This window comes from Microcebus murinus, chromosome 13 (assembly GCF_040939455.1).
Source record: "Microcebus murinus isolate Inina chromosome 13, M.murinus_Inina_mat1.0, whole genome shotgun sequence".
Classification (NCBI taxonomy): Eukaryota; Metazoa; Chordata; class Mammalia; order Primates; family Cheirogaleidae; genus Microcebus; species Microcebus murinus.
In genome coordinates, this window is record NC_134116.1 from 46,665,337 (window position 1) to 46,684,119 (window position 18,783).

Sequence of the window (18,783 nt, forward strand, 5' to 3'; positions counted from 1 at the left end):
ATGGGCAAAGGACATGAACAGAAACTTCTCAAAAGAAGACAGAATAATGGCCAACAAACATATGAAAAAATGTTCAACATCTCTAATCATCAGGGAAATGCAAATCAAAACCACAAGGATATAGCGCTTAACTCCAGTGAGAATGGGCTTTATCAAAAAGTCCCCAAACAACAAATGCTGGCGTGGATGCAAAAAGAGAGGAACACTCCTACGCTGCTGGTGGGACTGCAAACTTGTTCAACCTCTGTGGAAAGCAATATGGAGATACCTCAAAGCGATACAAGTAGATCTACCATTTGATCCAGCAATTCCACTACTGGGCATCTACCCAAAAGATCAAAAGTCACTTTATGAAAAAGACACATGCACTCGAATGTTTATAGCAGCACAATTCACAATTGCAAAGCTGTGGAAACAACCCAAGTGCCCATCAATTCATGAGTGGATTAATAAAATGTTGTATATGCATACCATGGAATATTACTCAGCTTTAAGAAACAATGGTGATATAGCACCTCTTGTATATTCCTGGATACAGCTGGAACCCATTCTACTAAGTGAAGTATCTCAAGAATGGAAATACCAACACCACATGTACTCACCAGCAAATTGGTATTAACAGGTCAATACCTAAGTGGACATATAGGAGTAACATTTATTGGGTGTTGGGGGGGTGGGAGGGGGGAGGAAGGGACAGGTATATACAACCACAACAAGTAAGATGTGCAATGTTTGGAGGATGGACATGCTTGAAGCTCTTACTCGAGGGGGGAGGGGGGCACGGGCAATATATGTAACCTTAACACTTATACTCCCATAATATGCTTAAAAAAAAAAAAAGAAAGAAATTGTAAAACTAAAATGTGTAACAACTCCCAAAACCTGTACAACTAAGAATGAAAAATTAAAATGAAATAAAATTATAAAATATTAATAGAATTAGTTTAAATAGTTATATTTGGTTCACTTAACTAGGGCTTAAAATTAGACATAGATGTCACTCCCAGAGTAAAAGAAAAGAATCATAACTAGTTTTAGAGAATGAGAAACAGTGTAATTTACTATAAAGATTATGTACTTTGTCAATGATAGATACCATCATTTTGAAATGCTATATTTAGGCTATTTACACATATTTTAGGTGGATTCTAAAATTACATGAAATAAAAACTCACTTGGATTTATTGTGTGAGTAAAGTTTTATTTTTAAGGATATCTATGGGAACATGAAGAACAAGAGGGGCTTCTGCAGCCAACCACACCAAGTATGGTGGGAAAATTGTTCGTGATATATAAGAGTTCCTTTGAAGACTCTTACAATAGCAGCTTTAGCTGTCTACTTCTGGCCACATGCTCCCAAGCAAGGGCCTCCAGTGTTGCATGTCACATCCTCACATATAAGCAGGAGATTGATCTCCCAAATCAAATATGTTTGAATCAAATTCTATGATTTTTTTAGCTTTTAATAAACTTGAGAATCTTTATAAAACTCATAATTCTCATCCATGAAACAGAAGATGGTTATACCTACCAAGCTGAAGTTACCTTAAATAAGATAAATATATATTGACTATGATTAGTACTTAGCCACTCCATCATAAACATGACTCAGTTCTCTATCTTGATAGTTCCCCTATTTTCTTTAATTGTACTTTCTCACGGCTTCCTCCTATTTTCAGGGACTCATCAAATATGACTGTTTAAAGAAACTTATCTTTAAACAGGTATAGAGGTACCTTTGGTCTATGTAAAGCTATTGCAAAAAATATGACTAGAAAATAAAATCTTTAATTAATTTTCAGTTTATCATCCTCATGAACTATTTTCTAAATTTGCTCAGTCAGAAATCCTGCCTACAGAATTTAGGAGAAGTATGGTGAGAGCTTAGTCTAAATCATTTTATGCTTCCTCTTGAAAATCATATAGGAGAAAAGGAACATCATCATTTAATTGAATAACTCTTATATGAAGATAGCAAATTGAGAAATTTGTGGTAATCTGAATTTTATATAGATATGAACAAATGCAGCCCAGACAAACTGGTATGAAAAGCCATAAATTGTCTGAAATGTTTACATACTACAACCTGGGGTCAAAATGTGAGAAGCCAGAAATTAACAGAAAATATTTCTTCCCCAAAGGTGAGGACCTCAACCTCAGTGGAAACTACTGTAAGCAGTAGAGAAAGAACATTACGGACATAGATTATATATGAATATATATATATTTATATATATGCTTATATATGCACACAAACATGTACATGCATAACATTCTCCATGTCCTTTAATATGTGAATGCATATATACACAAAATATATAGATATATTTGTATGTTTGTGTATATACTGAAATTATATGCCTAATTATATATTATATAAATTATATATACTACAAATATGATATACACACACAGATAGGAATGAAATAGATAAGAATGAGATAAAAAGAATTGATGCTTGGCAGGGGAGAGTGGTAGCCATAGAAACTAAGTAACTAACACACACACACACACACACACACACACACACACACACACACACACACACACACATATACACACACACTCATACACGTTTGATGACCCTGGAGGAGATAATCAAACAATGGCACTGAAATATTTTACAACATAATTTAAGTTCCTGCAAAAATAGAAAGTTCAAAGTTATTTATTGATAGAATAAATCATGTTTCAGATAAAATTTACCTAAACCTGTCTATATTGAGACTTTATATATGAATAATACATATGAAACTTTAAATACAAAGCTTCCTTTGGGGAGCAAGGCAAACTGATTAAATCACTTAAAGAAGATAGAAAATCATGCAGGCAATGATTTCGTCACAGCAACATATTTTCTTAACTTTTTATGTTTCCCGAATATTGCAAAAAAAGTCACACTCAAAACTATCTCAGAAGAACAAAGCAAATACACATTACTAAGATATAGACCCCTCAACTGTCTTTTTTTTCACATATTTAAATAGGAGAAATTATTTTCAGCAATTCTCAAGCAGCTTCAAGCAACCAAATCAATATTGATTAGAGATGCTGGCTGTTTTAAATATAACTGTAGTGTTTTTCAAAACTACCAATTTAGTCTTGAGATATACATATGATAAATATTTTTGATATATATATTTGGTATGTTTAAATTGGTAGTATAGACACATGTACACACATATGCACATCACTTTGGCTAAAACTGACAGAACATCACATAATTTCTTTATAATTCACTTGTATATTATTCAATAAAATACTTGAAGACATTTTATTTTATTCTGCTATATATATATATATTGTAAGTAATCTTTGCCTTATTCTGTATTGTTATTGTTTCTGCGTCTCATAACATAAAAATAAACTTGGGGACTATTTGCCAGATAGATTAGTTTTATCAGAAAAAATTAAACACATAGCAAATTTCACTCTTTTATTAAATGCAAAGATAAGACTTAACTACAATATCTGTCAAAAACTATGAAAAGTTTGAAATATTATCAGACTTTTAAGCTAACAAGATAGCCTACCACATTTGTTAGATGCTGGCAGAAGACACAAGACTTCTGTGTCAGAGATGAAGGACAGTTTGTTCTTTACAGCAACAGCAGTAACCAGAGTTTCAGCATTTGTACCACTTTTGTGAGATCCAATTCCCAATGATTGACATGAAGAGGGCCCAGTGATAACTGCACACATTATTGGACATAGGGGAGAGGAAACTTGTGCTTAGGAAACCCCAACATTTTATAATGTGCAGTAAAACTATTGGACTTTGGTCTTGAGTGGAAACTCTTTATTCTACTAGAATTAAAGGATCCTGCATCTTGCTCAAAGGAAGACATTACAGTGTCTCTATTTTCCAAGGCTGTTCATTATGCAAACACCCATGAAAGATAGTCCAGAACAAAAGTAGGCAGTGCCTCTGCTCACAAGACAGAGATGTAAGAGACTCATTGAGAATTGCATTCTAACAGTATCTAACACAATTATTGAAAAAAAAAATATATATAAATATTGTCTAATTTTCCCACTGGAACTACTTAAGAATTGTTTGATCTCAAGCTTACCAATATTAGTTAACATTACTTTTGTAATTGCTAAATTTTTAGTTTAAAATGATAATTTATATAATGATAAAAATTTCTAATCCAGTCAATACTTTACTTTGCATTTATTTCACTGCTGAATAAACTTTGCATGTGTGTATTCACATAATTTTGTTTTGAAAAATGAAAACTGGAATTCATAAGATAGTCATTTTTTAATTTTCTTGTTTCTTAATTTTTTCACAGGACAGTTAAAATAATCTTCAATTCATTTTTGCTGCATAGTTTAATGGATAATAAATCATTTAAATATATTTATCTATTTGCTTCAGGCATACTCTTTGGTAATATTTCTATTCATCAATAATTTAACCTATAAATATTAAAGAGTTAAAGAGATTCAACTTGATATTGCTCTTCTATTCATCTCATACTATAGACAATTTACTATACCAATTGGAATTCATCATTATAGCAAGAATTTTCCTTTCCAATTTTTAAAAGTAATCTGGGATGTTTTTATGAGTATTGTGACTTGTTTCTTTGTTTCCACTTATTTAACACTTCAACTCCAAGATGTAGTGTATTGACAATAGTAATTAACCAACTTTTATTTAAAATTAATTAATTTATAATAAAATTATGAATTGAATAAACAAACTTTTTGAATGAATTAAAATAAATAACAATTTTATCATGTAAATATTGATATAAGACTATTATGGTAGCTATTTTAAAACAGTTTCTCAATGTTACAGAGACACATATAAGCATCCAAATCATAAACATAACTGAGTAAACTCACAAATATTAAAATAAAAATATATATATTATTTGACTTGAGGCAAGTTATATGCTGAAAATTACTCATCTTCTTTAAACTTATGATTATACTTAGGAACTAGTACAGTCATATCCTTTAATATTTAAATACCAACACATATTTTCTCATTGCAATTTGTGAAGAGATATTAATGTTTTAATTCAAAATATAATTAGAGAGACCATGAATTATCAATCAACAATAGGCATCAGAAAATAATTTAGAAATAATCACTCTAAAATTGTATGAACCTTAAAGTCATAACTCTAAGTTACCTGAAGCAAATGTATGACACAACCCAAAAAGAAACAGACTATGTTACTAATGATTTTTAGGAAGTGAATGAGAAATGAATACATTGCTCCTTCATTATCACACTAATTTCCTTTCCTTTCAACTTTAAAATCTGAAGCACTGAAATAGTACTTAACAATTGTAGATCATATAAAAAGAGAAAATGGGTTGAAAGGTTAGACTATCAGCAGGATATCAGTAATATGACTTTGAAAACAGGTGAAGAAAATTAGAATGAATATGTTGAAATATATTTTTCACAATTATAGCTTATATGACTATATAAATATTAATTAGATTATATAGCTTTCCAATATTACGCATTCTCTAAGACTTTATTTAAGTTTTAGTTGGCTAACTAACTAAGGTCATATAGAAAATAATGTCCTTCAAAACTTTTTAAAAATTCTCTTTTCTTTCTAGGGACTATTTACAAATTTTACATCTCCCTGAAATTTATTCATTAGTAGTTCATATTATTTTGCAGGATATTGAGTCACCATTACAAAAAAATATGAAGAAAGATAATACCTTTGGTTTTCCATGCAATAATGATCTGAGAATATTAACAACTTTGCTTTTCATTTGGAAGCCCACTGGAATGTTTTCAGGCACATTTTGTAATTAATCAATCAGTAAAATTTAATATTGTAGAAAATTAGAAAAAAAGTACTTGTAAGATAAAATTTCAGTTTATGACCTTAACTAATGACTTAATTTATTAACTAATACACTAAGCAATCTAATTTACTAATTGATTAAATTAGATGCTTAATTGACTAATTTCTTTTTAAAACATATCCTTAAAACCATTCGTTTTTTACTTTCCACTGATACCATATCAACTCCACATAATTATATCGTTTTTACTCATACAGCTCAATACCTAAATTTTTATTTTTAGGTACATTACATTTTGTGTTTTTAAGTCACTCAAACAACTTCTCTGTAATTTACATGAGCTCCTCTTGATAAACCAATCAATATAGAAGCATTTTTCTAACTATATGTTTAATAATGGTAAATAACTACCTAGGCACATACCCGCCACTCATCTGTCCATTCCCATAGGTTCACTCTTAACTAGTTACTAGCAGAAAAACAGCAGAGTTTTTTTTCTAACTATAACAGCTTATAAATATTTTAAAATTAGGAGAAATTTAATGTCTGCTCTCATTCAGGCCACAAATAAAAACTGTGTTGAGATAATCTGTTCTTCCCTGGGACCTAGGCACTCTCTTCTCTGATCTTCAAAAGACTCCATATCAAATGCTAATGGAAAATATATACCATATTAATAAAATACATCAATCAAGCTCTGATTTTCTAAGATTGAAACTGAAGGAAGTATTTTTTAGGAAAGCTGACTGGGCCCTGCATCTTGGACAGCTTACTTTCCTAAAACTCCCATAAGTGCCACTGCCATCACCACTTAGAGTTAGAAAATTCCTCCCTAAAAGTTCCCACTCAGATTTAAAGATGTACCCCTTTCTTTTCTGAAGTTGCATGTCAGATAAATGTAGGACATTTTAACAAAAAGTGTAACACCATAGAAAAAAGAAAATAAACACAAGGACAGTAACACATAATCAAATTAGTAGGTATACAGGGTTATTTAATCATAGTTGAACTGTGGAATGCCTCCAGGATAACTTGTTCCTGGCCTCCAGATTGTCTTTTGGCCAAGACTCTGCTTATCACCTATCAGGAGTTAACTCAGACCTAGCTAAATTCTAATACTGTGGCTCTCAACTGAGCAAGATTTTGTTCTCTAGAGGACATTTAGTAGCATTTGAAGACATTTTTGTTTGTCACAGTATCACAGTGGAAGGGTAATACTACAGACTGTTATGGATAGTGGCCAGGGATGCTGCTAAACATCCTTAAATGCACAAGTGAGCCCCCAAAACAGACGATTATCTGCTCCCAAATGACAATAGCAATAAGGTTGAAAAATCCTGTTCTAATATAAAGTCTAGGTCAAATAGTGTATGATCCAGACAGAGAAATTAATTTCCTTTTCCACCTTCCACAGGACTTCCCGATAGAAAAGTAACGTTTTCATAACTGACAATGGGAATGATTTCTATTTTAGAGGTGACCCTGCTTTTATTCACAAAGGTCTGAACCAAATCATAATAATAACATAATCCAAAATGTTTACTCAAAATTTTATTCAAGGGCACACATTATTAGGGCTATTTTACATTGTTGCCTTACATTCCAAATCATTTTCTTTTTTTTTCCAAATCATTATCTTAAAAAGACAACTTAAGGTTTGAGAAATTTAGCTACAAATGTTATTGTATATGTGATAATACTCTCCGTATCAAATTTGAACTTTTCTAATGACTCTATTTGATACCTGAATATCATTCATTTAGGTCTCCCTTTATCTCAGTTTCAATTGTTCAATTGACATTCAATATTCTGAATGTCATATCTTGAGTTCTAGAATGTATTTTGGAAGAAATTCAGGTTCTTTCCTAAAGGATCAGAAAGTTTACAGAAGTACATCTATACCCTCTAAGATGATATAGATATGAACATTCCAAGTCTGTGATCTGACTCACTGAGATTCTTTGTTTTCAAGTAAATCAAGTGAACTCAGTTCTTATGTAAACTAAAAACAGAACATTTTTATAACAAAAATATAGGTATGAATTGGAGTATAGGCACCAAGGTTATAATAATTTGTAACTATAAATCACTGATGAACAAATAGAGTTAAATTTAACTACATGGGCATGAAGACTTTTCATGGTGTGTAAACCTGTTGAAACTGTAAGTCATATATGTCCCTTAATTTTTTTAATTTAAAGATGGTCTTCTAATCCTAATACAGCTATCCTTTTCTCTGTCTTTGTGCCTACTCTATGTCATACTGGGAATCATAACTCTAACTAAACGGGTGTAAAACCAGTAGGTATCCAAGGTAACCAGAGGAGACATTCCTTTTTCTTCTTTCAGACGGAAACATGCAAAAAGTAATTTATCGCCTGTAATCCTAGCTCTCTGGGAGGCCGAGACGGGCGGATTGCTCAAGGTCAGGAGTTCGAAACCAGCCTGAGCAAGAGCGAGACCTCGTCTCTACTATAAATAGAAATTAATTGGCCAACTAATATATATAGAAAAAATTAGCCGGGCATGGTGGCGCATGCCTGTAGTCCCAGCTACTGGAGAGGCTGAGGCAGGAGGATTGCTTGAGCCCAGGAGTTTGAGGTTGCTGTGAGCTAGGCTGACGCCACGGCACTCACTCTAGCCTGGGCAACAAGTGAGACTCTGTCTCAAAAAAAAAAAAAGGTAATTTATCCTCTCTGTCAATCCTCTACCAGATTATTAGGAATTTCTACAAATGCTTCACTTATGCATATACTGTCTAGGGGTTTTGTCTTTATTTTATTTTTTCCCCTTGATACTGGATTTGGTATAGGAAGGGAATTCCTCCACTATATTTTTCATTTTATTCACTCATTTTCTTGATGTCATATTTGCATTTAATATTTCCACTGGCTAAATTCTCATAAAGCTTCTAACCTTAATTCTCCTGCTTCATTTAACAAGTTTACTATCTGTAATTTCCTAGAACAACCTACCAATTGCCTTCATACTGCCTATTTCTAAGTCTTTAAAATCCTTTTTTGTTGGCTTTTTCCAGATCCACTTTTGTTTGTTTGTCTGTTTTCAAACATCTTACTGACTTTGCTTTTACTTTTATGACATAAACTCCTACAGAAGCCATACTTGCACATGTTTAGTCTTAATCGTAGTCTGCTCAGAGCCAGTTCCATTAATATTATGACAATTTCCATTCTATGAAAAATGATATTTATAAATTTGACTAAGAAACTCAATTCCACTACTGATCAATGCACTAAAACAAAAAAATTATGATAGTTTCTCAATGCAAAACAAATGTTAACTTTCCAAGGTGTCCAAATCATCTGGAAGCTGGACCTGACCCTCAATTGCCTTGACCCTTGCAAATTACTCTTTAAAAAATCAGAATATTATAGGGGTACAAACACTGGTTAGATAAATTGCCTTGGCACCAAATGAGTCAGAACTACAAACATGTCCATCCCCCCTAAAGCATGCACCACACACACTAGATATGAATTTACCCATCCCCTCCTCCCCTCTTCCACTTGCCCAACACCTAATGAATGCTACTTCCCTATCTGCACATAAGCATTAATCCATTAGTACCAATTTACTGGTGAGTACATGTGGTGTTTGTTTTTCCATTCAAGTAATACTTCACTTAGAATAATGGGCTCCAGCTCCATCCAGGATAATACAAGAGGTAGTTTGCCTTTTATATGCCACATTTTGTTAATCCACTCATGTATTGATGGACACTTGGGTTGTTTCCACATGTTTGCAATTGTTAATTGTGTTGTTATAAACATATCAGTGCAGATGTTCTTTTTTTCCCCATGGGTAAATACCTAGTAGTGAGATTGCTGCATCAAATGGTAGCTCTACTTTTAGTTCTTTGGGGTATCTCCATACTACTTTCCATAGAGGTTTTACTAGTTTGCAGTCCCACCAGCAGTGTGTAAGCATACATACCTCTCCACATCCCTGCCAACATTTGTTGATTTGGGACTTTTTGATAAAAGCCATTTTCACTGGAGTTAGGTGAAATCTCACTGTGGTTTTGATTTGCATTTCCCTGATAATTAGAGTTGTTGAGCATTTTCTCATATATTTTTTGGCCATTAGTCTGTCTTCTTTCGAAAAGTTTCTGTTCAAAAAGTGTTCGAAAAGTTTCTTTTGAACACTTTTTAATGGGATGGTTTGATATTTTCTTGCTGATTTGCTTGAGTTTTCTATATAGATTCTGGTTATCAGCCCTTTATCAAATCTATAGCATGCAAATATTTTCTCCCATTCTGTAGGTTGTCTATTCACTCTAATGATAGTTTCCTTGACTGTGCAGAAGCTTTTAATTTGATGAGATCCCATTTGTTTATTTTTGTTGTTGCTGTGATTGCTTTTGGGGTCTTCTTCATAAATTCTTTGCCTAGGGCAATGTCTATAAGACTTTTTCTGACATTTTATTTTAGAATTCTTTGGGTTTCATGCCTTAGGTTTAAGTCTGTTATCCATTGTAAGTTGATTTTTTGACAGGTGAGAGGTGCGGATCCTATTTCAGTCTTCTACATGTGACTATCCAATTTTCCCGGCACTGCTTATTGAATAGGGATTCTTTTCCCCAGTGTACATTTTTGTCTGCTTTGTCAAAGATCAAATGACTATATGAGGGTGGTTTTATGTCTGGGTCCTCAGTCTTGTTCCATTTGTCTCTGTTCTTTTGCCAGTACCATGACGTATTAGTTACTATAATCTTGAAGTATAGCTTGAAGTCTGGTAAATTGATGTCTCCTAATTTATTCTTTTTCTTTAAAGCTACTTTGGCTACACAGGGTCTTCTCTGTTTTCATAAAACATAGAGAATTATTTTTTCTACATATTCAAAAGTGATGTTGTTATTTTAACTAAAGTATTTAAAATCCACCTGAGATATGGGATGATTTTTTTTTTATTATTTTAAACTCAAAAATATCTGCTCATACCTCTGTTTAAGTATCTATTTATTGGATGATTTACATAAAGTCTTTATAGACCTCTTTACATATTAATAATCATTCTTCTTTCCTAATGAGTTCTTTCCCTGTGGCATGCATCTGGGGATTCTTAAGTTGCAGCGAGAGAAGGGAAAAAAGACCAAGGACAAAAATGCATTTAGGGTATACAACATATAATAAATTGCATATTCAAATTAAAGACTTGGGGTGGGCACTGTTGCTTACTTTAGGTGGTGGTGGTCATGGTCAAGGCAAGAGTATCACTTGAGCCCAGGAGTTCAATATTGTAGTAAGCTATAATCACACCCCTTCACTCCAGCCTGGGAGGCAGAGGAAGATCCCATCTCTAAAAACAAACAAACAAACAAAAGACAATTTCAACGGTTGATTCAGCCCACATGGGTGTATTTTTGCCTCATCCCCACTTGGCAACTGAATTTCAGAGGTCATCTTTTCCACCTTCAAAAGTTTTTCAACTTCCAAATGTCATATGAAGGAAACTTGGCAGAGAAAAAGAGAGAGAGAGAGGAGAGAGAGAGAGAGAAGGAGAGAGAGAGAGAGAGAGAGGAAGAGAGAACCAAAATTTTCTCTCATCAACTTCAGTCTTCCCCTTGAAAATTCTGACTTCCTATTTAGTACTTCCTTTGGATACTGACACTTAACAAAAACATGACTCAGCAGAGACATTATATACTTCTTGCAGAACTATAAACTTTCATCATAAAAATTCAAAATGATATTTTCAGAATATAATATGGTTGTCTCAGTGTTAATTAAGAATTATATATGTAAAGAAATGAAAAAAGTTTTGGTTTAAATATACTATTCAAATGCAATATAGTTTTAGAGAAAATACACAAATGGTTAAATAGCTAAGAGAAATCTTTTGCAATGTATTATTGATTTGGCATAGTTATAGCTTATCATACATATCTTTTTACACAATATATTTAATGCTAAATGTTCAGTAATTGATCAAAATTATACTTGTATTATTATTTATAAAATTATATGTCTAAAGGAATTAAATGATTCACTTTCTAGAGGTGGTTAAAGAAAAATTTTTGGAAAAAACTATACCTAAATGTGGGGCTCAGAATCAAAAGGCCAAGTAAGCTGCACACATTGTAAAATGACTTCTTCAAAACCCTAATTTTAACTAGATTACTTTATGGTAACACATATCTGAAATCTCTGAGGTTGAACATAATGAAAATTCAATGCTCAGTAACAACAGAGTCCAAATTAGTGGGTGAAGTACTATAGTTAAAATGTACTGTGCTTTATATGTAATTTCTGATAGACCCAGTGTCTCTCCATCTTGGGCAGAATATTATTAACAGAAGGTCATTAATGTTGTTATGAAAGAGGAAGAAAGAGAAGAATCATACACGGAGATGTTTTATGTGCCTGGCTTATAAGTCCTTACAATGCATTCACTGAATTTCCATTGCTAAGAAGTTAGAGTGTGACCTCACATGGACACAAAGTACCAGAGATATGTACTTTTCCTTTGAGCCCAGAAAGAGATACTTTACTGAATACGACTTTATTTCTTCTACTAATAAATAGCTATTATCTGATTTTACTGCATTTTACTCTACTACCTGTTAAAGCTATATTTGCTAACTTAATTATATTCTGATTCTCCTTTTTATCTAAAAGTGTCCTCTAACTAAGGAGTTGTTTTCTTGGAAATGGGCAGTAGTAAGGAAATGAGAGAATAGGAAGCTGAGAGAAAAAGAATTGCAAAATTGACTTGAATATTGATGTGACAGGAGGGAGACTATTCTGATTAAAACAAAATAAAATCCCTTTGAACATATACAGCACTAATTAGAATACATTTCAATGAAAGCATAGTTATAAAAGAAAGTTTCAAGAAATTAATTCTTAAGACAGTTTTTTGAGTGGTAAAGCACATATTATCTTATGTTAAAATGTTCCTTATAATAAAATATCTGCTTTAAAACACTGTACCTTAAAAACTCCCTTCTGACTACTTATTTCCAAGTTAGCTGTAGAAACTCTGAATGTTTTCATTATTTAACCTGGTTTACAGGGTGGAACTTGAGATTTTCACTAATAAATATAAATTAATACCAGACTATTATTTCCATAGAGGGATTTTGAGTTTGCTAACAATGTCTAAACAGCAAATTTAGAGTTCATGTGGAAGCCATAAATGAGTGTTTCATGTTGGCTTATTCACAAGTTTAAAGGTGTGAATGTGTTTTCCTGGTTGAAAGGTCCTCTGACACAGTACATGCTGCAAATGTTCACTTTATCACTCTTGCCAGTGGCTGTATACACAAAAACTAATTTCTCTAATTTATTTCTAAATCCACATTAGAGACATTATCTCACTAAGCTTCCCTAAATCCCTATTATATTTATATTACTGATGAGGTAAGTAACAAGGAGAACACTAAAGGACTTTTCAAGGTTATGTGTATAAAAATGGTGCAGGCATCATCCCCTGTATCTTCAGATGCCTAGTTTAGCAATCCTATCACTTTGCTTTAGTTATTTTGCCCAAAGGAAAAGGTGTCCTTTATAACAGACACCTAAACTTTTCCCAGGAGGGAAAATAGTTTAATAGCATCATTTTTTAAAATACTGGTGCTTTCAAATCCAACCTTCTCCATATCCCACGGGAGAATGCATTATCAAATGTCTAATCTGTCTCTCCTGCTATCAATCACTCCTGTAACCCTCAGCCTTTGATCCCATTTTAAACAAAACAATGATCTATCTTAAACAAAATAACTACTAAAATTCCCCTTTGATCCAGTAAGACTTTATATATTGTATTATTTCCCTCTATCCTTTCAAAAATGAAATGAACCTGTGTCTTAAATATATAGCATATATGTTTATCTTTCTCTTACTACTTGTTATCTTGTTGTATTAGAATAGTCCCCTAACTTGATTTTGAAATTGTTGTAATGAAATCTTTCATTTACTTCTTAATTACCAGGGTCAATAGTTTCTATTTTTTTCTTTCCTTCCTTACATTCTCTCTCCTTTCTTGTTTTTTCCCTTCCTCCACTTTATTGTCTCCTTTTCTTCCCTCCCTCCATTTAATTCTTTATTGAATGACTTTCTTTAAAATTATAAAGTGTAATTAGTGAAAACAGTGAACAGAAAAGAAAATACACTACAAAACTATTACATGTCCCTCCTCCTAAAACCCCTTCTGAGAGAATCATTTTTAAACATTTATAATTTATAATTCTAAGGTGGGAATTACCATAATTGTGGATAATATGATTATACTCTGGTAATGTTTGTAATGGATAGTTTAGTCCCTATATAAAAAAACAAAGAAAACCCTAAGATATTTCAAATAGAGGAAATTAAATATACAGAATTACAGGGCACTTTGGGTTTCTGCTCTGGCATGGAAGAATCTTAGAAGTTCTCACTCCCATGCACACAATAAAAATGCTAAACAAATAGAAAATGAACAACTTTCTCTAGATCCATTAGAGAATAGAGGTCACTGGCAAAGTGAGCTCTCAAAATTAGAGAGATAGACCAGATGATGCAAAAACAAACAAACAAACAAAAAACACAACTCACTAGAGAAGAAAATTCCACAAGGAGCAGTACCAGGGTAACAATACCTAAATTGTAATTGATGAATTGGTGGTAGCTCCATGTGAACAAATTTGAGAGTTATAAATCTCCAGAGGGATTCAGTCTTAATGTGGTCCGCACACTTTTGTGAGTTGTTCCTTTAGTAGCCTTATGAGACTCTCAGAGTGAAGTTTAGAAAAAACCTGCCTTTTGTTTCCAGCAGGAAGATTTTATAAAAGTAAATATTTTTAAATACACCAAGAACATTCTGTTCTTCTTAACAAGGCTAACCCTCAAGAAAAACTATTTTACCAGAGCCTAACTGACCTGATATCAAAGAAATGCCCAATTCTAAAACACTGATGAAAAGAAATCACAGAAGACACAAACAAATAGGAAAAACATCCCCTGCACATGGATTGGTAGAATCAACATCATTAAAATGTTCATACATCCTAAAGTCATTTACATATTTGATGCAATCTCCATCAAAATACCAGTGTCATTTTCACAGATCTAGAACAAATAATTCTAAACTTCACTTGGAACCAAATAAAGAGCCTGAATAGCCAACGCAATCTTAAGTAAAAAGAACAAATCTGGAGGCATCAAATATGATTACCTGACTTCAAATTATACTACAAGTCTATCATAACCAAAACAACATGGTACTGGTACAAAACTAGAGACACACACCAATGGAACAGAATAGAAAAGCTAGAAATAAAGCCATCTGCCTACAATCAACTGATCTTTGCCAAAGAACACAACAACATAAACTGAGGAAAGGAAGCCCTATTCAATAAATGGTGCTGGGAAAACTGTATAGTCACATTCAGAAGAATGAAACAGAATCCCCATCTCTTGTCATATATAAAAAAATTAATTCAAGATGGATAAAAAACTTAAATGTAAGGCATGAAACCACAAAAATTCCAGAAAAAAAATGTAGGAAAAACTCCTTTAGACATTGGCCTAGGCAAAAAAAATATGACTAAGACCCTAAAGGCAAATATAGCAAAAATAATAAATAAATGGGACTTAATTAAAAAGCTTCTTCACAGAAAGGAAATAATCAACACAGTGAATAGACAAACTAAAGAATAGAAGAAAATATTCTCAAACTATACATCTGACAAAGGACTGATATCTAAAATCTATAAAGAACTCAAACAAATCAGCAAGGAAAACCAGTCAACCCCAGCAAAAAGGCATGAGCATAAGTTTTTCAAAAGAAGATAAACAAATGGCCAATAAACATATGAAAAAATGCTCAGCATCACTAATCATTGGATAAATGCAAATTAAAACTACAATGAGATGCCACCTTACCTCTGTCAAAAATGATCATTATTAAAAAGTCAAAATATAATTGATTCTGGCATAGATGCAGAGAGAAAGGAACACTTATACACTGTTGTGGGGTTGCAAATTAAAACAATCTCTAAGGAATAAATAAAAGGATATTCCTCAAAGAAATAAATGTAAACCTACCATTCAATCCAGTAATCCTATGGCTGGTTATCTACCTAAAGAAATGAGGTCATTTTAACAAAAAGACTCCTGCACTTGAATGTTTATCACAGCACAATTCACCTATGCAAAGATGTGGGATCAAACTAAGTTCCTATCAATTCATGAGTGGAATAAAGAAAATGTGGTGTATATGGAGTAATATTAAGTACTCCATGGAGTATTACTAAGCCATAAAAAGATGTGAAATAATGTCATTTGAAGCAACATGGATGGAACTGGAGACCATTATCCTAAGGCAAGTATCTCAGGAATGGAAAACCAAACACCATATGTTCTCATTAATACGTGGGAGCTAACAGATAGGCACACACAGACACAAAGAAATATAAAGTACATGAGAACCCAAGAATGGGGGAGAGCGGGAGGGTGGCTGTGGTATAAAAACTTATCTATTGAGTGCAATGAACACTATACTGGTGATTGGCAACCCAAAAGCTCTGATTTAAGCATTCTACAAGATATCCATGTAAATAAGACACTTGTACCACAGTAGTTAATATTTTGAAATTAAAAAAGAAAAAATAAATAAGTAGAGAATAGAATGATGGTTACCAGGGGCTAGAGTGGTAAGCAGGGAGAAGGAGTTGACAATATGGTATTGGCGAAATAATAGATGCATAGATCAATTGAACAGAATCTACAGCCCAGAAATAGATCTACATAAATATAACCTTGCAAAGTCCTGGCAAAAGAGGAAAAGCAATACAATGGAAAAAGGTGATACAAGAGTCTTCAACAAATGGTGCTGGAAAAACTGGACATTAACATGGAAAAAAAATGCATCTAGACCTAGACCTTGTACTATTCACAAAAATTGACTCAAAATAATAGACCTAAATATAGCAATCAAAACTCCAAAACTCTTATAAAATATAATGGGAGAAAATCTAGATGACCTAGCGTTTGGCAATGACTTTTTAGATAAAACATCAAAGGCACTATTCCATGTAATAAAGAATTAATAAGGCCAGGCGCTGTGGCTCAGGCCTGTAATCCTAGCTCTTGGGAGGCCGAGGCGGGCGGATTGCTCAAGGTCAGGAGTTCAAAACCAGCCTGAGCAAGAGTGAGACCCCGTCTCTACTATAAATAGAAAGAAATTAATTGGCCAACTGATATATATATAAAAAATTAGCCGGGCATGGTGGCACATGCCTGTAGTCCCAGCTACTCGGGAGGCTGAGGCAGGAGGATCGCTTGAGCCCAGGAGTTTGAGGTTGCTGTGAGCTAGGCTGACGCCACGGCACTCACTCTAGCCTGGACAACAAAGCGAAACTCTGTCTCAAAAAAAAAAAAAAAAAAAAAAAAAAAAAAAAAAAAAAAAAAAAAAGAATTAATAAGCTAGACATCATTAATATTTAAAAAAAAATTCTCCAAAATGACATTGTTAAGATAATAAAAATAAAAGCCAGGGTGGATATGGTAACTCTCTACTTCTCACTCAATTTTGCTATTAAACTAAAACCGCTCTAATAAATAAATTACATTTTTAAAAATAATTGCATCCTTTTTTATATTTTGACAGACCAATACTAAATATGTAAATCTATCCCAAAGATGCACTAGAAAAAATGCAAAATTTTTGCATTGTTATTTATTTTGGCATTATTTTTAATAGTAAATGATTGGAGATATCTAACATCTCAATAAACTGAAATTGATTGAGTAAACTATAATGCATCTACAAGGTGAAATTTTCTGCATTAATGAAATGAAATTAAGATTTTTAGAATACATTGTAGAAAGTACATTTCAGGATATAATTCAAGAAAGATCAATGGACAGATAATTTAAAAAATAAAGATATTTTATGATTAGAGACAGAAAGTAAAACGGAGAAGACAGAGATAGTAAAACATTTTCAGTAATATAATTTGATATAAAGATTTCAGTTTGGATTCTTTAAGAAATTCACATATTTAAAAAGTTAATTGATTTAAAAAGAAACTTCCTGAAATGAATGAATGGCATAAACACTGAAAGAAATAATTCAGGTCATGTATAGAATGCTATGTACTCTAAGAAAAATAAATCTACAAGAAAACTGTTAAACTCAATACATAGTCTTCTTTTTTGTACTTACATACTTATTTAGAAAAATGTTTCATATATTCTATATAATATATGGGTAAGGTGAATACATAATTTTATTAATGCTCTTTAGAACCAGCATGAGTATAACAGAAGAGAAAGTTATAAATAAACATAATTTTATTAACCCCCTTGAATTTTAAATTTTATGTATCATTAGGATCTCATGTTGTTTTCAGAAATAAATGTTTAAGTCTGTCCATATAAAGACCAAGATGCAATAATAGCACAGTAGAAACAAGAAATGCTAATGCCTTGATATAATCTCCATATATATTCACTACTTAAAAGAGCCAAAGGTCCTTAAAGAAATGATGAACTCTGGGTTCATCAGAGTGTATAAATTTAACTTGAAATATTCTGTGTCACAAAGAAAGTAACTTATCAAAGCTAGAATGAAGGGGTCCTTTTGGCCAAAGATGGGGTAATTTGATCTTTACAAAGGATGACTAAAGTTTATTCAATCAGTTGAATATATAAAAAATCCAATTTCATCATGAACAGTTAACTGGGTCACCAATACTGTAATCTTAAAATTGGCAATCAAAGGAAAATAATTAAAAGTTTATCTTGTCTTTTCTGAAATAACTGTATTTTAGGATAACAAAATAAGCCCTATTTGATAAGGGAAATTCTTCTTTACTAAGTCCACTTAGTAATTGTGGAAAGAATTAGAAAATCATAATTTCAGAAGCTCTAATAAAAAACTAATTCAAGCAAAGCTCTTTAATGTGTAACTATTTTATAAATGCTTATAAAAACTTTAACATCCAATAATTAAGCTTAACATCACTACAAATTAGACAATCAATTA